At 46.3% G+C, this 20,737-nt stretch overlaps 1 long non-coding RNA gene across 1 annotated transcript; it reads right to left on the bottom strand.

The window, feature by feature from the left end:
* Positions 1-1,023: 1,023 nt before the first annotated feature.
* On the bottom strand, positions 1,024-6,960 carry LOC148006641 (uncharacterized). Its single transcript, XR_015673807.1, has 2 exons — positions 6,750-6,960; positions 1,024-2,611 (listed from the first exon to the last, which is right to left on the bottom strand). It is a non-coding gene; the product is annotated as an uncharacterized LOC148006641 (long non-coding RNA).
* Positions 6,961-20,737: the final 13,777 nt, after the last annotated feature.

Genomic DNA, 20,737 nt, shown 5'->3' with positions numbered 1-20,737 from the left:
GGATTCCTTTGAACTCTTCCTTCATAGAGGAGGCAGAAGTGGGTGTAATAGGATTAATGGAAGCAGGAAGAGAGTTCTGTTGGAATATCAGTATCCAATGGGCTACCAGTGTAACTACTGTTTAGCCTGACTGCCGCCGCCTTCTTCTTCTTCTTCTTCTTCTTCTTCTTCTTCTTCTTCTTCTTCTTCTTCTTCTTCTTCTTCTTCTTCTTCTTCTTCTTCTTCTTCTTCTTCCTCTTCCTCGTCTTCCTCTTCCTCTTCCTCTTCCTCTTCTTCCTCCTCCTCTTCCTCCTCTTCTTTCTACTTCTAATTCTTTCTCTTTTTCTCTTCTCTTCCTCCTTTCTTCTCCTTCTTCCTTCCCCTCCTCCTCTTCCCCCTCTTCCCCCTCTTCCCCCTCCTCCCCCTCCTCCCCCCTCCCCCTCCTCCTCCCCCTCCTCCTCCTCCTCTTGAGGCAGGGTCTTTCTAAGTAGCTCTGTATAGCTAGGAACATATTCTCTAGACCAGGCTGGTTCTGAACCTGAGATCCACCTGCCTCTGCCTCCTGAGTGCTGGAATTAAAGGTGTGCACCACCACCGCCACCTCTGAGATGTCTATTTAGTAGAGGTGGAGACTTTCTGGAAATGTGGCACCATGAACACGACAGAAGACTGCTGACGCTCTGCCTAGACTGCTCACTTGTGCCTCAGGAGGCAGCTTTCCTCCATTTGACCCGACTCCATTCACCTAGGGAGGACAGATGTAATGTAAGAGAGAACTTGGACATTATAAGTACTCGATATGAAGTAGTTATCTTGAAAACCACAGGTGTGTTCTGTAGCATTTAGAAAAGGGCTTTCACATGCATGTTCTCTGAGACGGCTCGCATGGACATGGTGAAGTGTAATTGGTGGTTTCACTAATGCAGCTGTGTTCACCATTCCTGCTTTCCTTGAAAGGAGTAGCTATGCTGAAAGACCCCCAGAGAGGACCTTTCCCTCAGGAGGAGTCCCAAGCGCCCAATGACCGAGCCGAGTCCACTCGGATGCAATCAGCAAGAGGGTTTATTGGAAAACACAGGTACCTGCGGGCACACAGTCTCTTCGGAGGACTTGCGCGCCCAGCAGCTCCAGCATGGGGCTTTTATAGGGATTGGGGAAGCAGAAGCGGGCGTACAGAAGCAGATGCATAGTTACGGGGATTGGTGGATTCAAACGAGGCACATAGACATGTTCACATATGATTGGCTATTTCACATGATGAGGTAATAAGGTATAGCTACACACATTGGCAGGTTTGGGGCGTCCTGGATGTCGGGGGCTGGGGGCTTATCTCTTCCTGCCAGGTGGCCTGTGAGTGGTACTCCTGGTCTGTTCTGCATTCCTTTCCTTTTATGGTCTGTTAGTTTTCACGGTGACTCGGCCCTAGGTATCTGGGCGTGCCTGGGCTCGTTCAAGCCTGTTGCAACTCTGAGTTAAGACTCATGGGGTGGGTCTTTCATTTTCCCCCATTTTCTTTTAGACTTGAGTAAAATCCTTTACTCAAATCGAATTCTAAGGAATCTCTTCCTGTTGTCTTACCCTCTGGTATTGTTGGGTGAGAACAAGCGTCTGAATGACTGAGAGTCTGTTCTTTATGAACTGCATCAATCTGTTTAGAATGCAGGGGCCAAAGAGGAAGATTAGGAGGAGGATGATTAAGGGTCCCATCAAGGTGGACACCAGGGTAGCAAACCAAGGGGATCGGTTAAACCACCCCTCGAACCAGCCTTGTTGGGAATCAAACAGCTTCTGTCTCTGGGCCAAGCGTTCTCGGAGCTTAGCCATGTTATCTCTCACTAATCCTGTATGGTCTGCATAGAAACAACATTCTTTCAGTGTAGCACACAGGTTCCTTCTTTAAGGAATATCAGGTCTAATCTTCTCCTATTCTGAAGGACTACCTCTGAGAGGGAGGTTAGGTATTCTTGGAGGTCAGCTAAAAAGTCTTTCACTCTTTTTATATCTGAGTCAATGGCAGTTCTGAATTCTCTATAAACCTTGCATTGCAGGGCAATGGCAGATGTCCTTGTGCTGCCCTTGCAGCACCTAGATAGCCTTAAGTAATTCTCAACTCTTTTTTTTTTTTTTCTTACTAAGTCTCTAGCATCAGGATTCCAATCTGGACACTATCTAAACCTGCACACCAAGGTCATGACTAGCTTTTAGAACTTCTAAACTTGTACAGATTGTGATCCCTGAGGCACAGTCCCAAGAAGTGTTAGGAGTACTAACATATGCAATGTTACATCATTTGTAATAGAAATCAAGCCTATCCCCACACCTATCTTGATAAAACCCGGGGCAAACATGAAATTAAGTCTAGGGAGCTTTTTGAAGATCTGATTTTCCCTCTAGGTCCCAGCTCTCAGCCCCAACAGCTAGTACACGGCTGGTGAGGGCTGAGAGTTGATGGCTGTCAGGGTGGTCAGCAGCACCAGGTACGGTCCTTTCCAGTGAGTATCTGGGTTCGGTGCCATCGTATGTAGCCGAGTCTCCGACCTGGAACTGGTGAGATGTCTCAGGGGTCCCCAGGGCATAGGCTGCTGCCAGCTCTGAGCAGATTTCTTTCTGTATCACCTGTAGGTCTTTTAGCCTAGCACACAAATCATTATTACTATGGCACTATGACATGTTGGTTCAGTAACATCATCTAATACAGTCAGGGGGACTGAGGCCCCATTTAAGATCTCAAAGGGGGTAAGGCTGAATCTGGGAGGGTATTTCTTGCTCTGAAGAGAGCAAGAGGGAAGGAGTGTCACCCAGTCTGTGCCAGTCTCCATGGTTAATTTGGTCAGGGTCTCTTTTAGAGTTCTATTTATTTACCCTACCTGTCCTGAACTTTGAGGTCTGTAAATACAATGTAATTTCCAATCGACCTCTAAATACTTGGCCACACCCTGGCTTACCTTGGCAACGAAAGTAGGGCCATTGTCTGACCAGATTACCTTGGGCATTCCAAATCGGAGGAAGATTTCTTCCAGTATCTTCTTGATGATTGCAGAGGCCGTCTCTTGTTTGGTGAGGAAAGCTTCTATCTATTCCTGAAAAAGTATCTACAAGCACTAGGAGATACTTGTGATTATATTTTTCTGGTTTTATCTCAGTGAAGTTCACTTCGACTTTTCACCAAACTCTCTAGGTCTCTTTGCCCTGTTTGCTTGCTAAGCATTCACTTATTGACATACCTTATACTTTCTACTGCCTCTCTGGCTAAAATCTTAAAGTCTATTACATACACTTAACTACTTGGACAAACTTTTTATCTCCTAAATGAGTCCATTTCTGTATTTGGCAAAGTGAGTCTTTTCTTTGTTCTCTGGGGAGTATAGCTTCCCCCACAAGTGTGCCATTGTCCTTTATCTTTTAAGCAATTTGGGCCTTTTCTAAGTGAGGCCATCCCTTAGTCCGATCCTAGTTCTCAGTGGCTGTCTCTTGCAGGCTTGCAACCAGGATAGGCTCCTGCATAGCCATTTCCCGAGCCACTTTATCTGCTTTGTTACTGCCCAATGCCACTGAATCTCTTCCCTCCTGATATCCTGAGCAATGAATAGTACTCACAGTTGTTGGCTTCACCAGGGCATCCAAGAGATGGCAAAGGCATCTGCGGCACTGATGTACTGGGGGGGTAGAGGTTCAGCCATCCCAGATGACATTGTGTTGTCCACCATGGCAGCACCCACCTATCTCTGACCTTCATGAAGAGAACTGTTCCCGTCTGTGGACAAGGTAGCCTCGGCTTTCAGCAGGGGTCAATCAGCCAGTCGCAGAGGTCTTTCCTCCACCCATGGGCTTCTGCCAGTGCTTGACACTCGTGCTGTGGTGGCTCCAGGTCAGGATTGGGCAGCAAGGTGACCAGATTGCCCCCAACAGGTGGAGAATCTAGTCCATGGCAGCTGACCAGTGGTCCCATCTTTTGGGACACTCTATTCAAAGGCAAACATCAGCCACTCTATCACAGTTTAAGTCCTGGATTGGGTGATAATTGTTAGTGCCCGGCTGGCAGGAGTGATATGTTCCAAGTAGAACAGCGCTAAGCCATTCATCTCCCAGCATCAGGTACTGGTGCACTGAGACAGGTCTTAAGCTCCGCATACACAGTCTGTAGATATGCATACACATGGCCTCACCCAGCCATTTCAGCCCACGCAAGCCATTTTGGGGAGCAATTTTCTCATGAGCAAGGGATGGGGGCAGTCAGGGATGACTATGAACTAGTGGGTTACCCGGCCCACGCCAAGGTCCACTGTTCTTCGGGCAGTCCATAAGTATTGTTTGTTGCCAGTAGGCCCCTGTACCCAAGGTCTTTGGATACTGGCCCACTGGAGCATAGGAGCACAGAGCATTGGGTCCCTGTATCCATAAAACAACTGGGCAGGCTTCCCTCCTATCTCTGCACATAGCCAGCACTCCAGGACCGAGAGGCTCTCCAGTGTCCCCTCTTGTTCTTTCTGGGGCAGTCCCTGACCCAGTGTCTTTTTTTTCCTTTGCATTAGGCACACTGATCTTTAGCCAGGAATTCTCTTCTGTTGCCAGGTACTGTCTTCTTAGGTTCCCTAACTACTGTGGCCAGTATATGTTCCTCTCTTGTCTTTTATCTCTCTTTAGCTCTCTAGCTTCCTCTTCTTTTTGTCTCTTTTCTTCCCTAGCTTTCTGCTCTTTTTACCTTCTTTTCTCTTTCTCTTTGTTTAACCTTACTTTCTCTGTAACTTATACTAACTCTCAGCAACTTAGCTTAACCCTTCAAATTTCTGTAACTTTCTCTTCATACCCTTTCCTTATCTTAGCCAGATTGGTGGGGCATTTTCCAGCCCCTAGGAGACCCACCCTTGGAGCCTGGGGGCAGACCTGGCACTCCCTACCTTCAGGCGTCTGAAGAGAGCAGGCACAAGTGAGGGCCTTCTAGCCATGTCTGGAACATTCTTTCAGGCCTCTAGTAGGATTCTGTCTTTCCTCGGTGGTAAAGAAGACCTGTAACAGTTACTAACAAGCATCTCACGTGGGATGGTGAGAAAACAAGAAGGGAATCTAGAGGAGAGAGGTCCACTGAAGAGGACAAATAGCATTTAGTCACACAGCTAAACCAGGAGGCCTTTTTTTGGACAAAAAGGCCACTGTAAATATAAGCACAAGCTTTGTCTATGAAACAGAAAGGCGAGCAGAGAGGCAGCCTAGCTGTTACTGGCTGTCTCTCTGGGCTTAGATTTTCCCTTAAGGAGTACCTACCTCCCTTCAGTGTCAGCTTGGTGGCTTTGCCTCTCAAGAGAACCAGCCTCCAAATGACACTAGGCTTCTAGTAACAACTAATAACAAAAGGATGGAGAGATGGTTAGAACCTGGGTGCTAAATACTAAGCAGCTGACAAAAGAATTGTAACCAGTTCACCTGGGGCTTTCAGGACTTTAGTAACAGCCCTTTACCAAACTGTCTCAGTGGGCTATAGGCCCATGGAAAAGAAAACATTAATCCTGACTGGCAAAACAAAGTTCTTCACAGTTGTAGATTCTTTGAAACTATTTTAGGGGCTCTTTTTGTCCCCCAACCTGGGGCATTTTAACCATAGGGGCAGGAACTGGCTGCTGTGGGGATAGGACCAAAGGCACTCTCCATGTTAATGATGATCAGCGAGAAAAGTAATTTAATGTTGGAGACTGACTCCTCCCTTGGAATAAGGACAGCAGATAAGGCAGGCTTCCTTAAAGAACTTCTCTAAATGAAGTTCTTTCCTACTGTGAGCAAATGTCAGAAATTCCTTTCCTGTTCTTGTTTTCCTTATAGCCCCACTTAGCTCTCAGCCCTTTTAGATCATTCTTCCTGTAGCATTTCTAACACAGCCTGTCCCTTTTTTATAGCCTGTTAACAGCATTTCTGATCTTTTAGGCAGCTACGCACTAAGTGCCATACCGGCTGAAACTCCACCTTTAAGATCCCTTACTCCCAAGGAAAATTTAAATCTTTCCCAGTTCATCACAGCTGGCTGCGAGCATAAGCACAGATAAAACACTATATGTTTTTGTTTTGTTTTTCTTTCCTTTTTTCAGAGCTGGGGACCGAACCCAGGGCCTTGCGCTTGCTAGGCAAGAGCTCTACCACTGAGCTAAATCCCCAACCCCCAAAACACTATGTTTTAAAAATTAACTTTGGCTATCAACCAACACACTGCCACTAGAGCGGGGCCTACAAAATTAAGTTTCTTACTCACTAAGCGTTAAGGGGACCAAGTAAAACGAACAAAGCAAACAGTTTCATGATTTCAAACACAGTCGTCGGTCCAAGATTTTAAACACAGTCGTCAGTCCAAATTCAAACACGAAACAAAAGTCAAAAAGACACTAACAGACACAACACGTCCAGAAAACCACAGTCAGGTCACAAAGAAGACAAACAATTCCAACAGTCAAACAAGTAACAAGCAGACGCGCCGCGCGGCTTCAGTACCAAACTGAAACCAAAAATTCAGACGGAGTCAGCGAGGGTCTTGGATCCTCTACTCCAATAAAATTCAGACAGAGTCATCAAGGGTGCGGATCCCTCCGAAAATGGACGGAGGTGCCACGGATCCGGATCTCCCTCTCCTCCAACCACCCTTGGAACGTCTTCCAGGGCTGCGGGGGAGAAGTCCGAGCTCGTCAGCTCCTTCTCTGGCCCGCCCAGATAGTCCCCAGATCTGAGCCTATTGATCGATCGTTCACAGGACAAGACACAACAGACAAGACAAATGCCGGCCGGCTTACCTCCCGGTGGGTGGTCGGTGGTCTCTGGGCAGAGGGTCTCCAAATCCCGGACGAGCCCCCATAATGAAAGACCCCCAGAGAGGACCTTTCCCTCAGGAGGAGTCCCAAGCGCCCAATGACCGAGCCGAGTCCACTCGGATGCAATCAGCAAGAGGGTTTATTGGAAAACACAGGTACCTGCGGGCACACAGTCTCTTCGGAGGACTTGCGTGCCCAGCAGCTCCAGCATGGGGCTTTTATAGGGATTGGGGAAGCAGAAGCGGGCGTACAGAAGCAGATGCATAGTTACGGGGATTGGTGGATTCAAACGAGGCACATAGACATGTTCACATATGATTGGCTATTTCACATGATGAGGTAATAAGGTATAGCTACACACATTGGCAGGTTTGGGGCGTCCTGGATGTCGGGGGCTGGGGGCTTATCTCTTCCTGCCAGGTGGCCTGTGAGTGGTACTCCTGGTCTGTTCTGCATTCCTTTCCTTTTATGGTCTGTTAGTTTTCACGGTGACTCGGCCCTAGGTATCTGGGCGTGCCTGGGCTCGTTCAAGCCTGTTGCAACTCTGAGTTAAGACTCATGGGGTGGGTCTTTCAATGCAAATCTCGTATGCATACCCTGATTAGCGTGTACCTCCTGGATATGTACATCCTGGATCCACACAGGTAGGAGCTTCAGGCTAACTGCCTTAAAACTGTGACTTGTCCTGGGTGTGGTGTGCAATGATTGTCAGATCTTGATTTGTTTCAGGATTCTTCAACGGTTGTTTTGAATAACCAAAAGGACACATGATTTCAACAAAATTTGAATGACAAACATTTTCCTAGGTAATGAAAATTGCTTTCTTGTTTAGTTTTCCCAGTCTTAACATTGTGATTACTTTTTCACAAAAATTGAATAAAGGCAAAATGAGAATACAATTAGCTTGCTTTCTCATCCCTGTGGTCATGATATGTGACAAAAACAGCTTAGGGCAGTGCTCTGGGTAGTTTCTGTCAACTTGATGCATGCAGAGGGGGTCTCTGTGACCTTCACAAGCCTGAGAAGAGACGGTGTGCCAGAGGCAAGAAGGCAGTTTGGTTCAACATCACTAAGTAATCAGTGTCGGTTTAAACCAGTGGCATCTGACCCTTAGTAGTTTTAGGCATATTTAAGCGCAATACAATTTGGCGACTGTTTATTCTGATGATAATTAACTCAACCCTGTGTTCACAAGAAAGCACACATAAATCTCCGTGAGGAACAAAGGAATCTAAGTGCAGATCAGACATGACTATGCCGAAACTCTTTGTAGAATTCATAAGGATAGATTCTATAGTTTGACTGAGAAAAACAAGCTTTCTCTAAGGGGCCGGGTGAGGATCTGGTGCCAGAAAAGTCTTTAAGCACACAGATAGTACAAAGGTCACCAGGCTAGGTGACCACTCCCAGACTTCAGGTGGAAAACAGGTATTGTATTCTTTCCCTTGCAGGAACAACTTGGTGTGCCTAACAGTCCATTTTCTCCTAGTCTTTACCTGTGAGCACAAAGACCTCTGTGCCTCTGACAGCTAGGACTTAAAGCCACATGACCAGAGTCCAGACTGTGTGTTGTCAATGTGGGTTCTCTTTGTGACATTATGAATTCTGGAGGCAGGACTGAAGCAGAGGCCATGGAGGGGTGCTGCCTACTGGCTTGCTCCCCATAGCCTGCTAAGCCTGCTTTCTTATACAACTCAGGGCAGCACTGCCCACATGGCCTGGGTCATCTCATATCAAGAAAACACCCCAACAGACTTGTCTGTAGCCTATTTTGTTGAGGCAACTTCTCAGTTAAGTTTCATTTTTTCCAGATAACTTACAGTTGTGTCACGATAATCAGGGTATGCATTTACATACAAGGTTTTTTTTTTTTTGATGTGGATATACATTTCAATTTCTTTTAGTTGTATATATAGAATAAAAAGTACTGGATCACATGCATAGTTTATCTTATCGAGGGACAGTTTTTCAAAGTGGCTGCACCACTTTATAATCTGCCCACAATTGTAGTGACATAGAGTGACGGCTAAGCTGCTCTCTTCACCACGGCACCTATGACTGACACCAATCAATGAATGGTCCTTGAGGTTTCTAACTTCTACAGATCCTTGTCAAAGCTTGCTGACTTAGAACTAACAACAGCTATTAAAGTAACAGCAAGGTAGCATTTAATTATGATTTTACTTATATATTCTTGTTAACTGGAGATGTCGAACATCGTTTCCTATTAGTAGCCATTTATATATCTGGTGGGGTTTGTTATTTATTTGAGAAATGTTACAAGGAGCTTTTCTTTTCTTAACTATTCAATTAGTTATTTGTCTCAATTGCTAAGCGGCAACAATATATAATTTTCAATATTTTCTCCTTTTATCTGGCTTGCCTTTTTATTTATTTAGTTGATTGTGTCTTTGTAGTCTCAATTTTTTTTTGTGTGTGTGTGTGTTAATGTTTTTAATTTTGAGGGGTCATATTTTAAAGATGATTGCATGTGAGACGGGCATTAACACAGAGATCCCCAGCTGTGTGGAAAGACTTTAGAGCACTTGGTCGTACATGGGATGGCTTCACCAAAGCTCTTACCTCAAGGCTCAGGGATCTGTAGAGGAGAGGAGGAAGAAAGATGGTTAAGAGTCAGTTAGAGGTGGTGGATGACTTCATGGGAACAGTGTCTTCCAGACACAGCAGGACTGGCGAACATACAGCTTCATAGAGACTGCGGTGGTTTGCACAAGACCTGCATAGGTTCAAGGCAGAAAGGGCCCCAGCACAGAGATGGGAAATGGACGAGCCCCAGCCAAGAAGAAATGATGGCATTAAAAATGATAAATGGGGCATGCATGGGATAAAAGCACAGCACAGTTTTCATGTATGTGTATGTATGGTCAAAATTGTTAAGTGGTTTCTCTGCCTAGACTAACCATCTGTGGTGGTTTGAATGAAAATGACCTCTATAGGCTCATAGAGAGTAGCACTATTAAGAGGTGTGGCCTTATTGGAGTGGGTGTGGCCTTGTTGGAGTAGGTGTGGTCTTGTTGGAGGAAGTGTGTCACAGGGGTTGGACTTTAAGTCTTCAGATGCTGAAGCCAAGCCCATTGTCACTCTTCCTTTTGCCTTTGGGTCCAATGTAGAACTCTCAGCTACCCTAGTACCCTGTCTGTCCACATGCTGCCCCGCTTCCTATCATGATAATGATGAACTCTAAGCCGGTCCCCAATTAAGTTTTCTTTTATAAGAGTTGCTGTGGTCATGGTGTGTCTTCACAGCAATAGACCTTTGACTGTGACAGCTTCCAAAGCAAGGGTGAGGGAAACATAAGAGGCATGGACTTCTCAAAGGGACAAGACAGAAGTATGGACTTCTCAAGGGGACTTGGGTGACGTATAGGAAAATTTTATTAGAACAAAATTAAATAACTCACTTGCCGTGACTCTGGGTGCTTTTGTTTGAAAATCAAGGCCTGGGGAGAGTTGAGGTCCCAGTCTCCCAGCATGAAGCCGCTTCAGAAAATCAATAGCATCTGTTTGTCATTGCATTTTACTGCCTCGATGACTGATTAGCTCAGCCTCGGAGACAAGATCCACAAACACGGAAAGTGGAAGAGACGGCCTCTTCATCTTTCCCCAGCAGTCAACCGTGCAGCAAACGAGTTTCGTGCCCTTTTCTCTGAGCAGTGAGTCCCTGGGGCCCCAGGAAGCAGATCGCTCCTGTAACTCCCCTGACACTGATGTCATCCAGGTTTCTGCTTCTCTTGATTAGACCGACAACAGTCAAACACTGCTCATTGGGACAGATATTGATTTTCATCAGGAAGTTCTGTCATCTGCAGTAATTACGATTGCCATTTTAATTTATTAGATCAGGAAATCCAATACATTTTCCACGAGTCCTCGCCCTGTTTTTCTGTGTTTGTGTAGAATACTCTCACCAAGTAATTTCCGGAAATGGAGTTTGAAACGGGATTTAGCTGTGAAATGCATGCTGCTGCGTTTCTTGCTCCAGGTGGTTGGTTTGAAACTACTCCTTTTAGCACTGCGGTCTTGGGCAAGCAACTTAAACGGTCTGCTTAGGAAGTTCTGTGCTTTTGTTTTCCCGTGGGTAAGGTGAGAAGGATTACTATCCTGGGTTTGAGGTCTCTTTAAGGCCTTCAAGTTACTTATCCACTAAATACTTAAAGCGTAAGAACGCCGAGTTGGCTGTCAATAAACTTCAGCCTTCATCGTCATGACCATTAACGAACGAGAACAGAGAAATTTATATGGACAAATGTTTTTCCAGCATGTGCATGTACTGTGTATGCACAGTGCACATAACTAATAGAAGAGGGCACAATAACCCCTGTAATGTGAGCTAGACACAGTTGTAAGCTCCGAATATGGGCTGGTAATCAAACCCAGATCCTAGAGTACCGTAACCACCAGGATATCTCTCTAGCCCTCGTATCTATGTGTCTTCCCTGATTCACTATTTTCTGACTTATTATTTAATTCCAAATTGTGTGGTTTTACCCTAGGTCTCTGGTTCCAAGCAATATCAGGCCAAAAAAAAAAAAAAAAAAAAAACATCATGAACTTTACCAGCAAATAATAATACTAGAAAAAAATCATTCTGAGTGAGGTAACCTAGACCCAGAAAGGTAAGTATGGTATGATGGTATGTACTCACTTATAAGTGACTATTAGCTATTAAGTAAATGGTATCTAAATTATAGTTGGTAGACCCAGAGAGGTTAGGTAAAGAGGATGGGTCTAGGGGAACACAGAGATCTCCCTGGAAGGGGAAGTGTGATAGATTTTATGGGCAGACTGGCGGGGGTTGGAACAGGAGCAGGTATTGGGTTGGGGAAGATGGGGTGCAGGGAGAGAGCACAGGGAGGGATGGTTGGAATTAGCAGGGATCATTTGAGAGCAGTGTGGAAACCTAGTGCAGTGGAAACTTCCTGGAATCTACAAAGGTGGTCCTAGTGAGCACTCCTAGTAAGGGAGACATGGAGTCTCAAGGCCATCCCTTGTAGCAATGTGTGGCTTCCTGTGGCAGAACTAGGTTATATTCACTTAAGTTGGTGGCCAAATGGGTCCTGTGCAGATCCCCAAACAAGGCAGGCAGACAGTAGGACAGAGGGTTGCTCTCCACCAACTGACAGTAAGCCCTATTGCTGAGGACCACACACACACACACACACACACACACACACACACACACACACACACACACACATACTCACATACACATATACACATACACACACATTCACACACACATACACACACATATACACACATACACACACACATACTCACATACACATATACACATACACACACACACATACACACACACACACATACTCACACACACATATACACATACACACACATTCACACACACATACACACATACACACACACTCACACACACTCACACATATACACACATACACACACTCACACACACACTCATCACACACACTCACACACATGCACACACACACTCATACACACATACACACATACTCACACACATATACACATACACACACATTCACACACACTCACACCCACACATACACACATATACACACACTCACACATATACACACATGCACACACACACATATACACACACATACACATACACACACATTCACACACACTCACACACACATATACACACACATACACACACTCACACATATACACACATACACACACTCACACACACACTCATCACACACACTCGCACACATGCACACACACACACTCATACACACATACACACATACTCACACACATATACACATACACACACATTCACACACACTCACACCCACACATACACACATATACACACTCACACATATACACACATGCACACACACACTCACACACACTCACACACACATACACATACACACACATTCACACACACTCACACACACATATACACACACATACACACACTCACACATATACACACTCACACACACACTCTCACACACATACACACACTCACACACACACTCACACACACATACTCACACACACATACACATACACACTCACACATACATATACACACACTCACTCACACACACACATACACACACATATACACACATACACACATACACTCACACACATACTCACACACACATACACACATACACACACACACACACACACACTCACTCACTCACACCATTGAACATGGGGAAGCCAAGCTGGTGTCTATGTGGAGCCCTCCCCCTACATTCTAGTCTCTTGAGGATGGGAAGGTACAGGCTGCTGAAAGAGAGACGTGGACACCAAATCAGCCACAAAACCTTTGACCTACAGTCCGTCCTGTTTGCAGAACATGCTATGGTACTGGGGGCACAGAATTTGTGGAAGTAGCCTGCCAATATCTGGTTGGACCTAAGGCCCACTCCATGAAAAGGAACTCTAAGTTTACATAGGGTGTCCAGAATCTACTCACCTTCCCCTCTAGAAAGCAGCTGCTTCTTATTCTTGAAGGAAGGAGAGGTTTGCCCACAACTTTGGGTTGTCTTCCACTGCTAGAGCTTGCTGTCAGAAAAGACGCTCATGTGCAAGCACTGGCTGAATGCTGTCAATCGGTCAGAGCCATGGGCATAGCAGCTAAGTCCAGGGACAGCTCAGCTTTTGCATTCAAGATTTACAAGTGTGTTTGTTGCCTTACTCGACCGCATTTCTGTCTTCTATCCACTTCTATCTTCCTGGGGGAATGCCATTCCAGCTGGAGTTATTCTTGGTGAAGTTGTGTGTGTGTGTCTGTGGGGCTTAAATCTCTGTTATAAAGCTTTGGGCCTTGTGTAACTCCTAAGGAAAATGCTCGTCTGTTTTAAAGGAGTCACTTACATGGCTGGGTGCTGACAGAGAGTGTTGGCCTTCTTCCTGTGGACTGAGGTTCCCGAGTCAGTTCACTTTGCAAAGGTCATGTTTGGGTTTGTCCTGTGGGTGTACAGACAGTCAGGGTCTGGACAGGGGTCTACTTTATACACTGCTTCTTGTAGTGTGCTTTTGGTGAGCTCCACGCAGGGTGAACTTGGAGTTGACCCAGAGTCAGTCAGTCAGTCTGTCTGTCTCTCTCCCTCTCTCTCTCCCCTCTTTTTCTCCCCTCTCCTCTCTCTCTCTGTTTCTCTCTCTGTGTCTCTGTCTCTCTTTGTCTTTCTCTGTCTGTGTCTCTGTCTCTCTGTCTCTCTCTCTGTGTCTCTGTGTCTCTGTCTCTCTTTGTCTCTCTCTGTCTGTGTCTCTGTCTGTGTCTGTGTCTCTGTCTCTGTCTCTCTCTCTCTCTCTCTCTCTCTCTCTGTCTCTCTCTGTCTCTCACTCTCTGAGAAATTTGCCAGAATCAAACTGACACTACTTTAAAGTGAACTTCTCTGGCTCCCTTTAAAAATCTCTCACCTTTCTGATTCTGTTTCTTAACAATGTATTTAGGTTTGCACTTTTCTTTTTGTCTTTTGGAAACACGGAGTGTATCTTAAATTTATATCTATCAGAGTCTGGAAAATGGCCAGCCTTTACCTGTCAAATGCTGCTACTTCTGCCTCCTTTACTGAGACTCATCTTAGACACAGGGTTAGTCACGTTGTAGTCGTTCATTTTCTGATTGGTTGATATACTCAGGGCCTTCCTAGGCTTGGATAAACTGTCCTTTTGAGGCCTAGCCAACGTGCAGAGGCAGCGAGCAGCCCAGCTAGGATGTGTGCAGACTCACCCATCTACAACCCGCACTTGGTCACCTCTCTGGTGAGGCTCTTACATTCAGGGCCAATATCTCAGAGTTGTTACTAGGTACTAAGTGGTTGGAGATTATTCTGCTAATCTGTCCTATTATTTCCTACCTCACCTATCTATTCTTCCCCAGGGAAGCTTCAATAAACACCCATGTTGGTTTGCTCCCCTCTGCCTTCTGACGAACCTAGGGCTTGCCTAGGGTGGTCTGGGTGACCCTGCACAGCAGTCTTTGTTTCTAGGACAATTGAGTAGTCGGCTGCCTTCCTCCATGACAGTCTTTTCTGTGTCTTCATGTTTCATCATAATCAGGGCGTCAGTCTTACTCTCCCAGCGTTCCCGACCCTCTCGTACCCCTCCCCCATCCTTCTTTCATCTCTGTGAGGCAGACTGAATGTGTCACCCACCCAACCTTCCACTTCAATCATCCCCACTCGATTTTTACAAATCTGCTCAAGTCATTTCCAAATGCCTTCTTACAGTGTCTTGGCTTCTGTCTCTCGTCAGAAGCTTATTATTTATTTTAAACCTTTCCTGTGAAGCTCCTCTGTGGCTGGAACCCGAGAGTTCTAATATTTGCATCCTATAAATGGCTGAGCCTGATTATTGTTGCAGGTGGCACTTACACATAAGTGTCTTAACCTCTTAAGTTCTGGATTAACTCCATTAGCTTGATCTCGGAGGAGCTCAGTCACACAGACTGTGTTCAGGGCTTCTCCAGCCAATGCTAGCAAATTCTTCTCTCATGGTTGCATCCTGAAATGTCAGACTTAATAATGTTGTATTGCACCAGGCATGGTCGTGGCATGCGTCTTTAATCCTAGCACTTGGGAGGCAGAGGTAGGCAGATCTCTCTGAGTTCCAGGCCAACCTGGTCTACAGAGTGAGACCTTTCTCACAAAAGAATCACTGGAGGGAGCTTAGTGGGTGTGCCTTAAGTCACGCTTCTTTCGTAGGAGAAACACTATATGATCAGGACAGCTGCAAAGACATGGGGATGCATGTTTAGGCTTAATGATAATTGCAAGGAAGTTGTCAGTTGTAAGAGGAAGAGTGCTGCTCTGTCTGTCTTCTACCTGACAGCCTCTACTTCTAAGTCATCTCTCAGAGGTAACAAGGGGCAGAAGACTGCGTAGCCCACTGATAGAGCACAGTATCGGAAGTGGTGGGTAGGGCAGCCATCTTCAGTCAGTTCTACCACATCTCTTGGGTTTCTGCTCTGCAGGACTGTTTAAATTAGCAGGTTTCTCTTCCATGTCAAGTCTAAGGAACTGTAGGGTTGAACTCTGGGTGGTCACGTTTGTCTGTTTAGCCTTCTCTATAAGTGCATGCGAGCTTGCTAGTCCCTTGAGGGTTTGGAGGAAATAGTAAGACATGTCAGGGCTGCAGGAGAATCTGCTTGCTCTAACTCAGCATTAAAAAGAAGTCAAATTATGATTTAACTTAAAATTATATTCAATTTATATGTTCGTATGTGCCTCTGTGTACGGGTTTGTGCACATGGGTGCAGTACTGGCAGAGGTCAGAAGAGGGCAGCAGATCCTTTGGAACCTGAGTAGCAGCCAGGTGCTTGCCTGCTGCTGTGAATGCTGGGAACTGAAGTTGGGTCACGTGCGAGAGCGAGCGGTGTGCACTCTTAGCTCCGAGCCATCTCTAGGCCCTCTAACTCAGCAAAAGTAGATCTCTTTTTGGAACATCAGGCGTTAGAAAGCCTTTAACAAAAATGCTTTCAAATTTTTTAATTCTGTCATTGCTTCCAGTTGTCTGGAAGCTTGCTCCAAGGGACAGCTGTGGTGACAGGGCACAGCGCACCATCCTGGGTCTTTGACCGTGTGAGCAGGGACAGAGTGGCAGATGTGCCCTCAACCTCTTTGTAATGATCAGGGGAAGCGAGCGCTTATGCGGTTTCGCCTCCCAGTGGCAGCTGCGGCTGCAGGAGGAAGAGGAGGAGCAGGGAGGAGGAGGAACCAAGAGAGCGAGCTGCTGGAGCGAGGGCGTGGGATTTGGAATGCCGCACTGAGTTCCTCATGCAGTGTCCATGTTGCTTTCAGTAATAGTTTGTTGTGATTCAAAGATGGCGTAATTTTATCTAAGAATCAGCTTACCTTAAATGACTTGGAACCGGATGACGAGCAGAACAGCACAAGTTTAAAAAAAAAACGGGAGGGGGGTGTTGGGGGGGGCAGAGACTGAACTTTCCCCACCTTTTGGGTAGGCGTAGGCCTTACCATCCATTTGCTCTTTAGCCATGAGTCTCTCCATAGATGCCTGACTCACAAAACACGGTGACGGCGTTGATGGAGGAGCACCGCTGTGCTTGGTAATCTGCTAATAATGCCTGGCTTTAAAAAAAACAAAAAACAAAAAACAAAAAACAAAACTGCCCTATGCAAATTACTGATCACCGGAAGAAAGAGAGCTCCAGTATTGTTTTGTGTTGAACAGTATCTCCTATGTTTCCGTGTGATCCCAGACCACAGAGCTAACAGGCTCGTGGGTGTCCATAATTCTCTGAGCTGCCTGCAGTGACCTGCCGCTGTTTCTGAGGGGAAGAAACCATACTGGGCTAATGAGAACAGGATGTGCCATGCAGGACTGCAATGAAGTACTGCCAGGTCCTCTCATTAGGGACGCCTCAGCCTGCCCTTTGCTCGGAGGAAGCCAGTGTTCTCACCTACCAAAGAACAAGGTAAAACAGAAAAAGAACGAAGTCCTAGAGTGACCTGGGAACAGAATCAGGGCTGGGACTCTGAGCTCATGACTGTCTCGTGCTTCCCAATGGTTGGCAGCTGTTTACCTGTGGGTAGTGGGTGTCGTGTACTCTGTATCACTTGAATCTCTTTCCTCACTAAGAAATCTCTTGGCCCAAGCAACTCAGAAAAGTAATTGCCCCATCTTTGGTCAGGATGCTTGTGACAATGCTTAGAGTAGGTATAATTTTGTATGATTTTTCAAGGCAGTTAGATGTTGCCTTGGGCCTTGTTGCCCAGATCTCTGTGTGGTAGTATATTTTACCCACTTAGGGGTTATGGGGGCAACACATTAGTAATAGCAGATCGGCACCCAGCATCTGCAGCAGACAGGAGGCCACTGTTGGAAGTGCCCACCAGCATCCTCCTGTGGGAGGAGTCCCAATGTCATATCGCATAGAGTTTTTGAACTGATGTCTGACCAGTGCGCTCTACTCTCCTAGAATAGAATGGCGAAGGGCGGCAGGAGAAGCTGAGGTGTGAGGAAAATTACTTGTCTACGTGAAGCAGCGTCAGTAGAGGCAGACAGGCCATTTTCTCTAAGCTGCACCCATCATGAATCCCAATGGAGAGATGGAAACAGGGCCATAGCTTTGCTATGGTCAAAAATTATATTCTTCCTATATTGTCAGTCATCAGTGTAGTGTCTTGCTTGGGACAGTGGTGACAGAGGACCTGGGGCTCAACTAACTTGTCTTGAAGTTATTTGCAAACATGGCTGGCCGAACACAGTGTCCTGCACCCACCAGGCTTGACCCAATAACCATCTAACCTTAGGGACTTGCCCGCAAGCCTAGCTATAAAGGGTTGTTTCCTTTTCTGCTTAGTTCATCAAGACTGGACTTTGGCGTTGTTCTGTGGGATTTTCAAAAAGAACCCTCTTTTATTTTCTTCTGGGTTTTCAAGACAGTGTTCCTCTGTGTAATATCCCTGACTGTCCTGGAACTTGCTCTGTAGACCAGGCTGGCCTTGAACTCCCAGAGATCCACGCACCTCTGCCTCTCAAGTGCTGGGTATGGGATGCCACTGTCCAGCTAGGAGAGTCCTCTTAGAAACCATTTATTTTCAAAAGCTGACATCAAGAAGTTGTGCCCTGGGTAATGGATGCCGCATAGCTCTTTTCTAAGATCCCCGGTCATTTATTACAAACCAGGCTGCAGGCAGCGTGGGTTTACCATAGCCCCGGAAGCTTGCTCCAGCTTTCCTGCTTATTCATTGGTGGGATCATTAGGGGCTTAGGAACAACAGATGATGGGCTTTGTGGGGAGGATGTGGTAGGAGGGAGAAGAGAGGACATTTGTTATGTCTGAGTTCCAGCAAGCAGCTTCGTGCAGCCTGGAGACAGCTGTCATATTTACTCTATTATGAGTCTGAGTTTTTCTCTGTTGACTTATAATTGAGACAGATGGGTTGATGTGTCTGTTTCCATCATTTAATAAGCAGCAAAATGACACCATTTTGGTAGAGGTCTCGAGGCGTGCAGAGAGACTGGTGGGGGACAGTACCAAGGAGCAGAGTGTGAGCTATCTTTGCTGTGGCTTCAAGCCTCTGCCGTATTTTGAACCCCCAAAGCAGAGGGGAAGGGGGCCACAGAACAGAATAAACCAGATGGGGAGTCCTGGGATGGAGAAGGGATACCAATCAAGGCCGATGGGCTGGAAGCATTAAACTCCCAAGACAAAGGACATTCTGCCACATCTGGTCTTGCTGCCAGCCTTGTGTAAGGTATCCCTCATCGGAGCATCCAAGACATGGCTGTGGTTGCAGTTACGTGTCTAAGGCACAAATCAGAGATTTGCTTGAATCAATTTAGGGGGGGAAAGGCCAACCCCAAGAGGACATCAGCAGGAGATGGCTGAGAGAGACCTGGCCTCCAAACATTAGGATGTGGCAGGGGCTGGGTGAAGTGAAGTCTTAATTGGGAACTGGGGGCTTCAATGTCAAATCTGAGTCATGTAGTTATATGTGTGGGAGATGAGGTGACACAGTTTGCTGTTTCTCTGGGCTCCAACACAGGTTGCAGACCTTTCTCAAGGACTGACTGGGGAGCTCCTGTGTCCTTTGCAACCCACAGTCTCATGGCTTGTGACCGAGCTTACAGGGTCCAGCCATCAGCCACATACATAAGATGAAGAAACAGAAGAAAGAATACCGCCTTCCCATAATCCACTTCTCTCCACTGATCACTCCTCACTGAAGGCCTTTTTCCTCCAGCTCTAGGTCTCCCAACTGTAAGTATTACAGCTCAGTGGGGAAAGATTTCTCCGACAGAAGTGCTGCAGCTCTGAAGTAAACGGTATCCTGGCCATTGGGAGCCAAGGAATAGCACAAAGTCACTCCACATAACAAATGTCACACAAGAGATTTATAGGAAGAGACACAAAAGAGTGGCTGGCTCTGCTCAGGTGAGAAGCAGCAGAGAACTGAGCAGGAGATAGGAGATTACACAAACACACACACATGCACACACACAGATACATACACACACACATAGACACAAACAGACACACACACACACACACACACACACACACACACACACACACACGTATATGTGGGACAAGCCCCAGGGATTGGCAGGCTTTTGAGCTCAGGGGTTGGTGGATTGGCTTTTAAAGCTCACAGATTTGGTGGGCTTTGCAATTCGGAAGTGAGCTCAGGCCTTTTTACCCTACAACAACCTCACTCTTACCTTTCTTAAGGCCTGTTCTCTTGGCACATCTAGTGCCTTTCTGCACTTCTCATGGCTTGCTAGAACCTTCTCTGGACCTCCTTATGCCTCCTGCCTGAGATGTAGCCATAAGCTCTGTTCTGTGTACACATCTCATCTCCTGTCATCTGGCCTTACCATCAGCTCCCACAACAATACAAAATAGCATAGAAGGTGTGGCTTGCAGGCTTGAAGTAGTCAGATTCTGGTTGTGATCTTCTTTCTGGCTTGTAGAGGTTCATTCTTATCATTTTATTCCTATTCCCTCACATCTCAGAGGGATGGGGATAGGTGGGAGAGATAGGACAAGCTCTCTGGTGCCTCTTATAGGGGCCAAATCCCATCATCTGATGATCGCCCTCACGATCTCTTAGAAGCTCCAAATTCAATATGATCACACTGCGGGCTTCAGCACATGGCCCTGGGAGGGGGACCACTTCTCTCCCTTTGGTGAGCTAGTCTGGTCTTACTTCCTCAGGAGGGGTATCTGGAAAATTCTTTGCTGTCATCTCAAGGACTCACTGTCATTACTGCACACACAGCATGCTCAAAGCACACTGTTGAGCGCTGTGTTATTCTTGACTGTCACCTTGACTACATCTCAGATTCACTAAAGCCCAAGTGGCTACACCCCACTATGAGGGGTTTCTCCTAACTAAAGCATTTGAAGTGGAAAGACCCACTAGGCCACACCTCCTGCTGGCAGCCTATAGAAAGGACATGGGGAAAGGAGTCTGTCTCTTTATCTGTTTGATCCCA

This window comes from Rattus norvegicus, chromosome 2, assembly GCF_021556685.1.
Source record: "Rattus norvegicus strain SHRSP/BbbUtx chromosome 2, alternate assembly SHRSP_T2T, whole genome shotgun sequence".
Taxonomy (NCBI): domain Eukaryota; kingdom Metazoa; phylum Chordata; class Mammalia; order Rodentia; family Muridae; genus Rattus; species Rattus norvegicus.
Note: the sequence above shows the minus strand (reverse complement) of the source record. Positions and strands in the feature narration are given on the sequence as shown.